Source organism: Gymnodraco acuticeps, unplaced genomic scaffold, assembly GCF_902827175.1.
Source record: "Gymnodraco acuticeps unplaced genomic scaffold, fGymAcu1.1, whole genome shotgun sequence".
NCBI classification, from domain to species: Eukaryota; Metazoa; Chordata; class Actinopteri; order Perciformes; family Bathydraconidae; genus Gymnodraco; species Gymnodraco acuticeps.
Genome location: NW_022991286.1, coordinates 1,486,366 through 1,503,187, shown reverse-complemented (window position 1 = coordinate 1,503,187; position 16,822 = coordinate 1,486,366). Strand labels below are relative to the sequence as shown.

Sequence of the window (16,822 nt, the reverse complement as noted above, 5' to 3'; positions counted from 1 at the left end):
AGTTCAGTCCGAGTTGTTTGACACGCTAGTGCTAGTGCTACCTCAGAAAGTTCATTTTTATACTGAGAAACTGTGCCTTGAAGCCATATCAAAATGTTGAATTGTTCATTCAGGGATTCATTTCAGAAATAAAACCAGCTTGAAATGCTATTTTGGTCTGTTACTCCTTTTTGTTTTAGTTTCTGTTACCTTGTAGGTGCTTGTACTGTTAAGTAACTTGAAAAATAACCATAATAACCGACATGAAAAAATATCGTGATATATATCGTCTATCGTGATACTGCTTGAAAAATATCGTGATAATATATTTTTCAATATCGCCCACCCCTATGTAAGCCTACGGAACATTAGATCAAATCAAGCTGTGGTCGGGAATATGTCCCTTCTTTTTCATTTCCTGTGTGTGTGCAGGGTGGCGGGGCGGAGCTGCTGATGACAGCTGGACAGGGGAGGAGATAGCAGGCTTGATGCCAAAAGAAACATGTTTTATTTGTAATACATTCTACATTATATTTGCTGCATTCCAACAGAAAACACTGATCTGTGAAACAGGTGGGATGAAAGGTTCTGGGAGGTGAAACACTTTTATAAGTTACTTTTATTTGTAACTGTGGAAACACAATACTGTCAGTATGAAACAAAACCAGGGATTTAGCAGGATCAAAATATGCCATTAATGCCCCGGCCACACGAGGACGAAAACGGTCGTTTGCGTTACTGTTTAGTGTCATATAGACCGTTCGGCCACACGAGGACGACAGAATACGGCACTAAACGACTGCGGAAACGATAACGGGTCCCAAGGTGGATAGAACGGCATACGCAACGCTCTGGGGGGTCAATCGGCTCCGTGTGTACGCCCTATACGATCATTTTCTGATAATGATGAGGCAATAGCCCCGCCTCTCCCCACCTCTGCTGCTCACCCCCGCGTCAAAGTAAACTGCAAACTGAATTCAGATTATTTATCTTTCTCTCGATATGGACATAAACGCGAGTGAAGTCTAATCTGGCAGGACGGAGACACCTCTCAAACTACCTAAACTAGTTATAAATATGTTTATTTTTACTGTCGGCCGGGTCACTCATTACTGGATCAGCTGCTGCATGAAACAGACACTGGCGCTGTCCGAAGAGAGGGAGGAAACAGAGAGGCTCCGTGTATTTTATTATTATATTATATAGAGTCGTTATTCATTTGTTTTAAAGCTCAATAAATAACAAAGAAGACCTTTGACCGGCACTTTTATAATTTTGTCGGAAGGTTTAAACTTAATACACATTGACTGGCGAAAAACTCTGCCCGGTTCCCTCGGCCCCCACCGCGGAGAATAAACAGAAGGGCAACCATGACAACCATGCTTCTTCGCTGCTTTTGTGGAGGAAGTTACAGCGCCACGTACAGGCTCCTGCATATGTACTGCAGCTTCTCCAGCGGTTGGAGCTAAACGGAGCGGTCTCGTGTGGACAGACACTATCCGGTGAATATTGCGTGTGGACAGAAACTTTTTTGCGTTTGCGTTTGCGTTAATCCTATGCGTTTAGCCGTGTTTAGCCGTTTTCGTCCTCGTGTGGCCGGGGCCTAAGTCTCTTAGAGCAGACATGAAGTTTGTCATGACTTCTCTCCCCCCTGAAACAACACAGCCGCCGACAGGACTCCTCCGAATGCTGCACGGGAGTCAGATATGTGTCTGGTTGTCCAGCTGTCACTATGAGGGGTCAGCCCACCTATGGGGGGCCAACAGGCCAGACTCTTAATGTCAGCTGCTGTCTGCCTGCTGCTGCTGTAGCCCTGTGCTGCAGACTCAGCGTCTCTCAGGTCTGCACAGCACTGTGAGCCTTAAGGAACATGATGGCTATATGTTTAGTGGCAAAAATAACAATGATTCGCTCCTGTTATCCGTGCTCAGACTATATATTGAAATAAAAGGAATATTTAAAAAATAAAGTAAACAAGACTGGTATCAACACTAAAGTAAAAAAAAAAGAGCTTTTAATGGAATGGCAATGTCTTGCTTGAATGATGGGGTTGTTCACCCATATATTGAGGAAGACTTATTTAATATTAAATTAAGAGCTAGTGTGTGGACCATGCGTTAAGACTTTAGATATCCACTTTTTGGAACTGTATATGGATGGAAACCAATTTTGAAAATATCCTTGCTCCTTTTATATTAAAGTATTGAAATGATACCAATGGAGTGTTATTCTTTGTATAACTTCTAGCACAAAACATAAGATGTCCTGAATTTTGACGTTGGTTTTTTGGTCACTATAACCACACGTGGCAAACAGTAGTAATAAAATAAATTAAATTAAGTAAGTAAAATATAGCATTATTTATCTAAAGTTAGCTAACTTTGGATGTTAGCTTAAAAGCTATCGCTGAGCAACAGTTGGTTTAATTTCTTCTGAGCTGCATTTAAAAAAGTGCTATTTCCTCTTTCAAAATGTATTTAGTCTAAGATGTTTTAATGAAGAATGTAAGACATTTCTAATAAAAAACAAAACAAATATAGAGTTACGGTTTGACCTTATGTCAAATAAGTCTATGAACTGTGTTGCAGAGAGTGAGTATGATAACATTTGAATAAAAATAGAATTGATCTTTTTCGCTTGTTTTAAAAGCAAAGGGGTTTGGAGCAGAGGAAGCCCAATCTGTTTCCTGTCGCGTAGGAACACTTGGCAGCTAAATAAATGCCCTGGTGTATCTTCTCCCCCAGACTGCAGGAGCACAGCCTCCCACTGTGGGAGCATCTGCATGATGAGGAGCTACAGCCCCACCATTAGCTGCAACCTGTAATCTGTTAGCTTCTAACTGAGTGGGCGGGAGTAAAGACCCCTTTGGGCTGTGTAACAGTGCTGTACATTTTCAACAGAAAAGAGTCAAACTTCAAACATCTACTGGCAGGTAACTACTCATGAGTCCGCCCACTCAACATCTGCTTGAACATACAGATTAGACCACTCAGCGTTCTGACGCCCCGTGAGAAAGGTGATTGAAAGCCGGCTCTATCATTGTCTCGTTTCCTTGCCAGACAGCCTTCAGGCTAGCAAACCTGTATGATGCATGAGTAGCAGGATCACAGACAGATTTGAAACCATTAAATGTGTTATGGCCTCAATATAAAATCAACTTGACACAGAATCATATATGCAACCTGTGCTCAGTGCATGCTCCTTATCAGCTGTATGATGACAGTTTTGCGTGAATCCCATATTTCTGTGGTTCTCAAGCGGGACTTTTAAATGCCAGACACATTTTTAAGATCAGAGGTTGTTTTCCAGAGGCACTGAACATCCTAAATTACAAAATAAATCTGTAATCAAAACTTCACTTGGATCTGAGAATATAGAACAAAACTGCGTGTTTACTCACTCTCATGATGATCGCTGGGACAAGTTACAGCTCAAAGCTTGAAATGAGGCACACGCTCAAGCCAAGACAGATTGGTAACAAGACAGATGAACAAATACTGGCTTTAAAAGGCTGTACCACCACCACCCCTCTGTGACACCACCTTAACAACAAACCCCCCTCATCCTCTGATTGACAAAGCTCCATGGTAACATTCAATCACCTGCTGCTCCACACACCACAACCAATGATTTCATATTGATTCACATTGGAGCGGTCTTCTTTGATAGAATGTGGCAGGTGTTCATATTGAGAAACTGCTTCATTTACGAAGGGTTATAAAATAGATTTCAAGTGTACGCGGGTGCTAAGTAGGCTAATTGCCACCAATATAGCATTTGGTTTTGTTTGTACTCTAAAGTGTCATGTCGTTAGCCCTAGCCTATTTCCTACTTGTTCCTAGCTGTAACTTGAAAGCTAGCATGCTAACTAGCTACATAGCAAACAATTAAGTGGGACCATTTCTTTAACATTATGCTAATGATAATATTAACATATCAGGTCAACACTGCATAGACACTTTTACAAAAATGTAATATTGTGACATGAAATATCCATAGTGTGAATGTTTATATAAAGGCTGGTGGACCAGGTATATTTCAAGCTAACAAGCTAAAGTGAAATGCAATAAAAAAAAGATGGTGAGAACCATGGCAAATTGTTATGTGGTCACCAGATGTTTTATTACATCACCTGAATATACTATGTATAATGTATATAATGTATATACTGTAATGTAGATATGTAATGTCATACATAATATAGAGCCTAGATTCTCAACTTGTTTATAGTAATTAGCCTAGCAGTCTGTATGTTAAAAAGGCCCAACTAACATGATACATAAATATGTTAACAGCCTGGTACATATATGATTTGGCTTTAAGTTATACATAGCCTTAATAAACATGATGACAACGGTGAAATGCCAAACTCAAGGCTGAAAAAAGGTATGTTAGTCCACATAAACGGATGACCTCACAGTCACCTATTTTATACCATCATTGTTTCTTATTTATTTTTGGAACGAATTTTCATGTATGGTTATCATCAAATTCATTGTTTTGTCTAAGGAAGCTGATCTGCTATCAGTTGGAACAGCCTAAATGAACTCTGCTGTGTCACCAGGGCTTAAAGAGAAAAGCCAAGTCACAAGTCTGAAACCACCAACAATGTGATACACACACAAAGCTAAGTTTAGCCATGGTTTGCTAAAAACCTCCTGAAAAGCAGTGTAATCATACGCTGTAATAATATCAAATAACACAAAATGTCCTTTGATGATTAAAAGTGAGTTAGTTTAGTAATATCAGCAGCTGCTGTAAATCCCAATCACGTGAGTGTTTATAAAGAGCCTCAGTGCAGGGTGAAAGTGCTCCAGACTCAGTGTCTATCAGAGGTCCGCACTTCCAGACAACCGTGAGTTTTTAGAGGAATGCCTTGTTGCCAGAGTCTCTGAGCTCCCCACCCACAGACACTGGTTCACACATCCCTAAGGCCTCCACCGCTCACCTAGTGGGTGGCTCTCTGGGTGTGATGAAGACAGATGGAGCAGGTGATGTTTCTTTCTTAATATATGGCTATTCAAAGCTAATGGTTCATAATAAACCCTACAGCCAAGTTGACTTAAAATCGGCCCGTTAATTCATTGTAAACCTGCAGACAAACTGACCAACAAACCAAACCAGGTCATAACTTTAACTGTATTCAATACAATTATTTCATTGCTAAAACCATAATGAATAACCCTGAAAAACAAACCAGTAACTCAACTCAAAAGTATGAAATCCAACCCAAACTTTTTTTTAGATGAAACAACTGGAAGACGAAATGACTACACTCAATGTCATTTACTTATTTTGTTCATGATTCTCTTGAGACAGTTTCTGAAAAAGGGGTCTCAAACGTTCTCAGGTTTATGTGGGCCAGTTCCACTTTTCTGCACACCTTGCTAAATGTGAAATGGAAATAAGACGTTTCCATGCTCAAAATGACCAAACATAGAAAAAGAAACTAAGGGAAATGACGTAATGTCACTTTAAACTCAGTAAGGAGTATGGACTTCCTATAAGTAATGATTCCATCTCATGTATTGTAGACAGTATTTCTAACGTGACATCCCATGTTGTCAGTTTTCCCTCTTTAAGTCAGTACGATCTCATCACTTTACTATTAACTTTCCTTATTTTCATCCTCGCAGCAGTCGGCATCTCTTCCTCATGTCTCCCTCTCTCTCCAGGGAGTCAGCGTCTCCTGTTTTCTCTCATGCCCTTTAAAGTTTCTCCCTCCTCTTCCCCTTCTTCTCCCCGAGCGCCCTGGGGCCATTCCCTGCCTGCGTAATTCAGATCAGAGCAGCTACTTCAGAAGTGTACAGCCGTATTTTCTTCACCTTCGTCACAGGCGTAAACAGAGATCTCAGGCGCATAGAGTAAACCGGAGAAAGTTCAACAAAGCTGTATTATTCTCTACATATATCTGCAGGGGCGGCGTAACAGTCTGCTAAACAAATCCCATTCATGATCAGATTCTGATCCTTAGAGGGTCTTTGAGTCCCAGAGGGAGGAACAAACAGATGAACCTAACAAGAGATTTTTATTCTGAGGCTGCTTTTATCTTCTTCTCCTCCCCCTGTGGAACACATGAGCATCAAAGCCAGGCAGGGGGGATAGGACAAGCCGGCTCTCTGCGAACCTCTCAGAATAATAAGCTGGTGGTCCTGCGCGTTGATGTCACTGGAACTGATCTCACGATGAAACTGTGGAGTTGTTGCTCCCGAAGGAGGGCGTCTGGCATTTAAACCGCTGAAGCTTCCTCTTCAACTGGTATCCAAGCCCTGGAGGCGTCTCTCAAAGTGACGACTGGGGTTCCAATTATCATGTCAAACACTTCCAGCGTAGAAATAAAAACATCAAAGACTATATACAGTGATTAAAGGCAGGGGTTGTGTTTTCAAGTTCCCAAAAACACTGCTGCCGATAATAAGAAGGCTTGATTATTGTCCTAAGACTGAGATAAATTGGCAAGAACTGCAGTTGGTTGCATCAGCTAGGTTAAACAATTTGCTGTGCACAAGAAATGATGAGATGAAATGTCTATAAATCAATAGCAGCTGGTTGGTGCAGTTGTGCATGCTGTACTGTACAGTGTATCCATGAGTGTTTGGCCAGAGGAGATTTATAGAGCCAGAGTAAACGGCAGTCCCGAGCAAGCATTCGTCCAGCTGTCAAACTGGGAGATGCACACAGCCGCATGGAGCTCAGCAGCCACTTTACAAGGAGTTCTATGTAAACTGTGAGCTTTTACGGAAAGAAAGAATACTACAAAAAGGTTGTTATCTATTATGGCAAATGATAGTATTCTGAAACTGTTAGAAGTTTCTGTAACTACATAGCAGAAGTTCTTCAACAGGATCTCGTGGTATTCATTAGTCCAAATTAGTCAACGAAAACACCTAAGATATTCATCAAGAAACGACATATACAACCATGCTAGCAGCTTTGCGCGAATTGTCAGCACCCTCGTACAAATTGGGTTACTGAATGTCCTGAGTGTTCATTGTGGCTGGTGTGAAAACAAATATCCAAGTGTGAAGAAGAAGAAGGGTTACTTAAATAAAGTCGCCAACGACAAAGTCGAAATGGAGCGAAACAAAAGATTCATGAAACTTTTGTGTGATGCCGAAATTCTTGCACACATTTACGGAACGTCTACAGTTCGAGACCGCTACATGTCAGTGGTTCAATTTGTGTAATGTTGTGCCTCCTGCACGCTCTACCTAGGTACAACCCTCACTTAAACCCAACCGATTCAAAGTAATTTAGATCGATGTGAATTCCTGTTGTGTCAATGAAGAACTCCAGACAATGTGAGGACGTGAACATACCACCCTCTACATTCAACACCACTCTCGGTGCCAATGCCTTTCTCTCCAAACAGGCCTTTCCCCTGTACAGTTCACAAGCATTAACCCCCCAATAGTTTGTCTGGAACAGTGTTTGTTTCCAATAGACTGTATGCAAACACTTAAATAGTTTTTAGCACACACATCTAACGGACAAGTAGTAGACCATGAGGAGATATTTGTTGAACTTGACAACATTTTCTATTCGAAAATATATAACATTTCTGCATCTTTCAACTCAAATGACTTCCATCGACTGCCGGCATGACTCTCTGACCTCTTGACACACTTCAATAACCCCCATCTTTGATAAATCACTCTGGCTTTGATGTTGTGACTTATCGTCTGATAAATATGTGAAGTATTTGCCAAAAAATACCCCAGAGAATGGCTCAAGATGTCATTCTTACATGTAAGAATTCATGTAAGAATTCTTACATTCTTAACTGTCCATGTGACAAAATATATACTTAAGGGATTATTTTAGTACATATTGCAGGATTCTGATTCACTTAGTTACGTCACTTTTGAATTCCCGTACGAAGCAAGTTCCTACGTGCCCCTTAGAAACTTCCACACTACAGATTAAGTCAGTACCCCTGCCTAATGTGAATACATGCAACATATATCTCAAGCTCGACAGGCACAGTGAAGCAGTGTGAAGGCCTGAAAGCCCCCCTTTGTTAATATCAGACCCCAGTAGCAGTGGGCCTTTCCAAACATTGTGTATCTTATCCAAATCAGAACCATCACAGGAACATCCTCAGTCACTTTAAATCCCTTCAGAGAGAGACAGAGTTTGTTCATATTAGCAGCGGCATTGGTTACCTTCATGAGTGCTGCCACGCTGTTGAGGAAGAGCGGCTTGTCTTTAGCCAGAGCCAGCAGATAGAGCTGCCCCCTGCTCTGACCTCCCCTCAGCGCCGGGACAGTCCTGCTGCCAGCCAGCACATGATACCGGTCCATGACACACACACACTCACACACACACTCAGACACTGGGGATCTCCAGCAGTGTAGCGTTGTTGCTCCCTATGCCTCCATACAGCTCCTCCTGTACTGTAAAGTGATTGAACAACCGGCTGTGCTACTTGGGGACGGATGGAGAGCAGCCCCCCCCCCCCCCTCCCTCCCCAGGTCTTGTGAGAGGAGGTGAGGGATCTGTGTGAACAGGGGCGGAGTTACAGTTCAAAATATGTAGGGTCTTCCTCGAGTGGGAGGCGGCTTGCCGTTTGGTTCTAAGAAAAGCAGAGGGGCTAACTTTCAATATTTAGTGGAACATCACACTCTTTGTTTTGAAATAGACTACTGGATTAAATAATAACAAAATATATATGACTTTTATTTTACTTTAGGTAACAGGTCTGTAACAAGCTTGACGTTTTAGCTTTAGCAAATGCTGCATATTTCCTCATAGCCTCATCATTTCTCTTTTGCCTGATCAGTAATGCAGTGAATAAGGGCAACTCTTTGAAGTGCTTTGTGTGACGCATATAAATAAAAACTATAAAGACCTACAGACAGTTATATTTAAGTGAAGCGTATCAGGGGTTTCCAGGAGTCAGTGTGGCGATACATAACAAGGAGGAGTCCATGTCAAAAGGTGTTACTTCCAACCCTAATAACTCTGAAGCTACGGAGCCACTACAAACGTGATCCTTGATAATTTCACACATTTGATTTCAAATGTTTCTTTTTCTTTACTTTTGTTGAGTTGTGCATGTTTGCTAATATTTTGGACTGTCTTATTCTATGGGGATAATATGTATGCATTTATTTTTTTTTATTTATTTTTTTTTTAAATGGGCTTAGTTCCCCTTTAAGGTATTCAGTTTAATTTTCTATGGATTACTGCAACGCATATTTTAATATTGTTATTAAGACTATTTAGTTTTCTCTCTAAGGAAGTACGATGATTGATAAACGATGAAAATAAAGGTTTTCAATACCTATTCTGATATTATTTAATGCATAAATGCCAAACAATCTCTGGATCTTTTTCTGCTACTAAGATGTTTGGTTCATTCACTTTAAGAACATTACACAGGTAGACGACCCCCTCTAGTGGTGAGGTCACAACACAGTCATGAAATGATCATAGTATTTTCAATGTCACTCCTCTGCTGTATATTCTCTCATGATCACTTTAGCATCATGGAGAGAAAGTAGTCCGACCTGCCTCTGTGACATGACCCGTCCTAATCTGTAATTGTTTTCACACAGGAAATCCAAACAGGGCATATTTGTTGATGTTGTCTCAACACTGGATTACTGCAGCTGTCCTTTGGACAGCCTTTTTATCACTGTCCCAGATTAACAGTCACCTTAACTGTCTTTTCTGTTTGAGCCCTTTTAGTTCAAATTCATAACAGTAAGAAACGTAGTATCTGCCTAATGATGTGTGCACGTCCGCAGGTTGATCCCTTGTATTAACATTTCAATTTGTACAATGTTTTATACAAAAAAGGGTAAGGTGTGTGGCGTAGTGGGTTGTCCGTAGGTGTTCGGATCAGGTTCAAACCCCACTGCAGTCAGCATGTCGTTGTGTCCCTGGGCAAGACACTTCACCCCAAATTGCTCCTGTGGGGATTGTCCACAGTATTGAGTATGTAAGTCGCTGTGGATAAAAGCTAACAAGTGACATGTAATGTAATGTAATTCACAACTCTGTAAAAACGTTTAATTAGCAATTATAAAGCTACACGTTCTGATTTTAAGTACTGTTTTGACATACTTGATATAACTTACCTGAGTACTTCAATTTTATGCTACAAATAATTCTACTCCAGTACATTTTGGATGTAATTACTTTTTTTAATCTACTGCATTTACTTCTCTTTTCACCTTCTGTCTGAAATAAGAGCCCAGTCTGCTCTGATTGGTTAGCTGGTTGTGTGATTGGTCAAAGGCTTAGAGATGTGCCGACCCTTAGCCTATCACATACAATGTGTTGGAGATAAAAGCGTGAGTGTTACATAGTGATGTCACTATGTTACAGAAGTAAACAAATGAGTCCAATGGAGGCATTAATAGGGCCTCTTTAAGTGCTTCCTCACCACTGACAGTATACAGTGTAGGTGCAGGATATATTTGGCAGCCTGGGTGGGCAGATCTCGTCCCCCGGTAGCTGCTGGATATTTTTGGTCGTTGCTGGTGTTCTGTTCGACAGTGTGAGAGTATATTTGGTCTGTCAATCCTTTTGGACAGCAGCAAAGATGCCAACAATGCAGGAGGAACATTTCACCGTGTCACGTACAGCCAGTGATGGAAGAACTAAGAAGAAGTACTAAGTATTGGCATCGAAATATACGTATAATACTCAAAGTAAAAGTTCTGGTTATGGGTTCTGGGAATCTTCACCTATAATAATACATCAATGTATATTTAACGCTTCAACACGTGTATTTCGGTTTATTCACGGCATACATTTTGTTATTCTACAGTATTGTTGTTTTATAGTTATTTGTTCATGTAAACAACCCAATTTGTGTTCTTTGAAATTGAAAAGGATATTGCATTGTGTTTGTTACTTTCGTTGCAGTTGTATATGGCTTAAGTGTAATTTGGCTTGGCTTCCTATTTGTATGGATATGCTTTTATTTTGAAGGAGAGTTAGCGCTGTTGACAGGAAGTTGTTGTTGTTGCTATGGAAACAACGTGGCGGAGATTAACGGAGAAAAAGTCATATCTACATATAAAGACGGAGAAAGTAAACGATAACGTTTATGGTTAAGTGTTAGCACCCCCAGAAGAGGCACAAGCTCTTACGTTGATATTGGAGTTTTCAATAAATTGAATTGAAAAAACGAAAAAAAACGGGAAAAAAAACGATTATCCGAATAACGAAATTGAAACCCGAACAGTAGGCTACTCCAACGAACGAATATTCGGATATTCGGGTACAGTCCTAATATTTATTAGTTGATTTCAACTTTGTTTTATGTAATAATCTGTATCTGGAAAGTAACTAAAGCTGTCAGAACAATATTGGCTTCTATAATTTAAAACATGTAAAAGTACCTCAAAATTGTACTTAAGTCGAGTACTCGAGAAAATGTACTTCACTAAATCCCAGCACTGAGTACAGCAGACATCTGTGTCACAAAGACAGAGTAGAAAGGCACTGAGAGCACAGACCCCCGCCAAGGTTGTTTACCAACGTGAAAATGTATGTGTGTAACGGAACTGCTCTAAAATGGAATGGGTTCTTCATGGCTCTTTAATGACTACACCCTTTCAAGTTTCATAAAAATGGGGCCAGTAGTTTTTCCATAAACATGCTGGCAGACAGACAAACAACCTAAGATAGAATGTTGCCGTGCCGCAGCTCCAGCCGTTAATACACCATAAAACGGAAACACTTTTCTGAGAGGAAGCAATACAATAGTTTCAATATCATCATTTAAAATAATTTAAAATAATTTAAAATCAATATTGTGAGTCAAGTCGTAGGTTTATTTAGTATAAAGTATACAGCGAGCCTGTCATCAATGAAAAAAGAACACTGACAGGATCCTGATCAAACTGTCAGTGGTCTTTTTTTGTCATTCTCACGGCACATTACTCTACACCTATTTTGACCTTGATTCAATATGTTTGCATTATTCTCATGTCTAGGTTAAAATCATCATGTTGTGCCTTTTTCTGAGGATCTGTACCAAACAAAGATATTTTCTCTAAATCTGTAGAATGCAATTACTTGGCCGGGACAGCTTTTAGGCACTTCAAGCATTTATTCAGAATATTATTTTGAGACGTATTTTCTGCCTTTAAGCCTCTCATGTTGGGCTTTACCAAAGAAGCATTTAACAATGTTTGACATTAACCAACCTCCCCAGGGGAAATCACACCGGGATCATCACAAAGAGATAATGTATCACTTTGAACTCAAACGGCCAAGAAAAAAATAGCAAATGGCAATTCAAGAGTTTGCCTTTGTGAGTTGAAAGAGAAGCTTTCTTTATCCCTCTTTGAAGAAACACGTGCTGGTCTGATCTGATTCTGTGTAACAGAAAGTGATGAGGGAACCCAACGGGCTGCTCATTCAAAACAAAGCAGTATTCCTCATAACGTCATAGGAGAGATGAGGTCATCTTCAGTGGACTGAAAAACAGCCTGTGTGTCAGACAGACTGAGCACGCTGCGACTCGGCTAACAGGCCAAGTGTGTTAGCCAGGACGGAGTCAGACGGCCATGTGGAGAGAGCAGCGCCAGGCTGGACCCAAGAAAACAGCCCCCCCCCCCCAACAGACTGCTTACTACACAGGGCGCATCCTCAAGATCCAAAGAAAATGTCTCCTCTCATTTTACACAGCTGTCATTAAATGATAAGAGTGTTAGTTTTTTTTAATTTAATTTAAAAAGATACAACTCACAGATGATAATTCAGATCTTTTTAAAGGGTGAACCTTTCACTTTTTTCTTGTCAGTGTTGAAAAGTCTCCTCTGAAACACCATGGAAAACTTAAAGGGGCCCTTATCTACTTATTTGCAGGTTCATATTTGTATTTAGTGCCTCTAATGCTACACGTTTTCATGCTTTAAATGTTCAAAAAGCTCTTTATTTTCCTCATAGTGCCTGTCTTCTCACCCTCTGTCTGAAACCAGAGCCCAGTCTGCTCTGATTGGTTAGCTGGCCGGCTCTGTTGTGATTGGTCAACCACTTAGAGATGTCCGAACCCTTACCCTATCACGTACAATGTATAGGAGCGCAAAGTGGGTTGGTGAGAAACTCCCTCTGGAGTGATTTTTGGGATTTTAGCCTTTATCGATCATTAACATGCACACAATCCTATATAACTCACTACAGGGAAGAGAAAAGCCCAAAACATCAAATAGGGCCTATTTTAACACTTGGCTTGATAATAATAATGATAACAATAAGGTGAGGGCACATTTTGAAACTAGGTCCAGTGGCAGCCAAAGATCTTTCCCTGTCAAATATGGAAATATAATGGGTTTCTTCTGTTTCATATCCGATTAAAGTGGATATCTTTGAGTTTAAGACTGACAAAACCAGCCTTTTAACAAATCACCTTGGACTTTAATTAAGAAACTGGAATGGATATTTTTTCCATTCATTTCTGACATTTTATAAACAATTTATTGGCACATTATTTGATAAACAAAATTGGCAGTTGTAGCACTATTCTTTGTAAAGTATTCCAGACTGTGCTATTCACAGGGGAGGCATTTAGTGGACTCTTGCATGCTGGTTGTCGAGGCAACAAGAGTGCTCAATGACTAACAATTGAATGCCAACTTCATGGCCCAAGTTTATGACAAGTTTTCAAGCAAATATTTGAAGTCTCATAACTCATGATAACCCTGAAGACATTGTCAGCTATCAACAAAGTGGGGTTGATATCGTGAATGACCATAGAGCTATTTTTCTGCTATATATTGCAAATATTGAATATCTTAAAACATATAAGTCCTCAGGTTCTCCCAAATAGTTCCACTAATTAGGTTGGGATGCCTAGTTGACTCACTATAAATATTTCAGCACTCCCTAACAGATGGGGGTATTAATCAATTGTACAATGTAATTAATCTACATTTTAACAGCCAAGCTTTTTGCAGTGGGTGTAGTGTACTGCTGTAGTCTGGCAGCAGCCTCCCGCTGCCTCGGAGCTGTGTACTCCTGTTGATTCCACAATAACACTCTTTCCTCCCGAATAAACTTCGCCGAGGCTCCCTGTTCACACAACTTTGTTTTTTGGTAATCAGTTGTGTGAATGAGTAGCAGGCTGTGAGCAAAATGATTTAAAAACAGACGCTTTAGGGCAAGAAAAATGTGTCATGACAGTGAGTCAACTGTGACTAATTACAGGCCCTACAGCCCCACACCCTGCCTCCTCAAAGAGCTGAGAGTTTCTGCGTTGGAAAGTACAATAACATCACAGGCTGTGGAGGAATCCTGCCTCTGTACTCAGGCACCTTGTCCCTGTGTGCATGGGTGTCACTTTGTTTTGAAAAGTGGTGGTGACGCATTTTTTTAAATAAACAAAGACAAATAGAGCGGTACAGTGATCTTGATTGTTATAGGCCAACCCAGAAATGAACATCACAAGGGGTCCCTCAACAAAAAGCAATGGGATATTCTCAATGCAATACAGTATACTTCAGAAAATAAACTCAGTGCCCAACAAACGTTTGTGATAATTAACATATTTTGGTCAGCAGGATAATCTCCACATATTAATAGCACTTTGTGTTTTTGAAGCGTAAATGCAATCGGCAGGAGTAAAAAGCTAACGCTATGCTATAAACAAACTACTTGGTGACAAGAACATTCAACGTAGTTTCACCATATGTATAATGGTCATGTCTTCCCATAACTGTGTTGAAACATCCTGGATACGTTTTTCTTGAGGTAAGTTACCTGGTGTGTTTTTCCAAAGTATCACATGGTTTTTGTTCCATGTTTGAGCTATCATCTGTATGTTGTTCACGTTGCAGCTACCCAGTTCTGACATTTCACCAGCATACCCAGAGTTAATTATGCCTGTCCCTATATGCCTTATTTAGTTGACAAAAGTCCTGACCTCATGCACCATGAGCTGTTTGCACATATCTAATGTCAATATGTTCCTTTGTGTGCCTGCTAGTCCAAAGGTGGTTGTGGCGAACATACTTTCAACAAAATATTTAGTGTATGACTCTGGAGTATGAAGGCTGAGGTGTGCAGTATATCATGCAGAGAAATGATCCCCTACAGGTGTTGTTGGTGTAAGAGGGAAAAAAGCTCATAAATGCCAAGTTTTTACTGAACCCATCCTAATGAAATGTCTTTAGGTACGCTGAAAGTTGCACCTGAATACCAAAATAATATTGGGCAATGAAATGTGTCTATGCGTGAAAAGATATATCGAAATACAATCCGGTTCTACTGATTGCTTTTGAATAAAGAGAACAGAAGTCATGATATTTATAGTGGTGTCAATCGATTGAAATATGTAATCCTTTTGATCACACTAATAATGTGTGGTTAATCACAAGTTTATAATAGTAGTGTTTACTGGAATGTTCTGGTGAAATCAAACAAAAACACGTGTGGTGTAGTAATTAGAAAACGTGTGACAAACTGGTGTTAAGTCTGACTTTGTTTTGATTCATTATAACATCTCAGCTTAGTTTTGATGATTTCTGAATTATGAATTTCTGTGAATCTTTACTATCGCGTTACGTTTTCCAGACTAACCACCAGTGCTAATGTGTTAACGTTGACAGCCCTAAATATTACATGCTAGCTGCTGGTTTGCTAGCTCCTGTAACTCAAAGGTTATTTATTTACTTTTTTTTTTATTGAATAATGTCTACACTTGATATTTTAGTATATCTACTACTAGAAGTGTATGATATGACTTGTGGGTCAGGAGTCAGGACATCTCTGCAGCACCACAATACTTAATTCAGAATGATATTTGGACACATTTTGCCTTAAATAAACATTGCGCCTCCTTAGATCTATATATTGTCTACTATATTGTGATTTTGTATAAATTCCAATTATTTTTCAGCCTGAAAACTAAAAAAGCATATACATTTTCACCTACACGATTTCCTAACACCAGTAACTTGAGCGGTTCTCTCTCATTTAGCATGGCCCGCCTCACCCTTAAGGGTTAAACACTCTCTCATTGTATAGATCTGGCGCTGCCGACACACTGTTTAACTGCCGGGCCTCTATAGGAGGCACCAGAACATGACCTGGTACACAGACAGAGGGCATGTCGCCTCAGCCTGTCCAACAGAGCAGCCTTCAGTCAGCTTCACTCTGAAAAACTAATTTTGTAATTACAAGCCGGGCAGACAAACGACGTCTCACGCAGCAAACACATATAGAGGCTTGTTAAAAAGGACTTTGTCTCAGTAGTCTCATTCAGACTGGCGGACATGTTCAATATGTCTAACGCCGCTCCCTCCCCCGCTTTCGTTCAGTTTAGGAAACAACAAACAATGCGGTTGCTATGGGCTCATCTGGGCGCCCTGAGACCGCATTTCAGCAGCAGATCAGACGGCCAACAGTCGAGTTACTGACAACTCACAGAGAGGGTTTACTCCTTTCCCAAACAAACATGGAGCTACTGCAATCCTCCAACTCTGCTTCTCTAGAAGTCAACACTAGTTCAAGAAAGACTAAGAATATGTTCAACAGTTTCATTGCAAACTCTTGTGGTAATCATAAACAATTGTTATGGGTTACTACGTGCTTGAGGCAAGTTTCTAAAATGCCTGAAGACCCTTAGTACACTCTCACTGGAATTGTCAAACTAAATATAAAAGTCTAAGCTTACTTTGGCGACTAATCAATGTTGTGCAATAAACTCATTTCAACAAGAAAAGAATAGACTTGTAGACTCCAAGGCTCATCAATATCAATATATTCAGTTCTCCTCAAAACACCAAGATATTGCAAAAATAAATACATTCTAAAAAATCCTCTCATTCCTGCCAGAACTTCCGAGCAGTAATCTCCAATGATGAAAGAGTTTGAATATGTT

At 40.1% G+C, this 16,822-nt stretch overlaps 1 protein-coding gene across 23 annotated transcripts in view; it reads right to left on the bottom strand.

Annotated features, from left to right (window-relative positions):
• phldb1b (pleckstrin homology-like domain, family B, member 1b) overlaps window positions 1-16,822 on the bottom strand; it is a 167,899-nt gene that overhangs the window by 40,440 nt on the left and 110,637 nt on the right. The gene's annotated exons all lie outside the window — the stretch shown is intronic.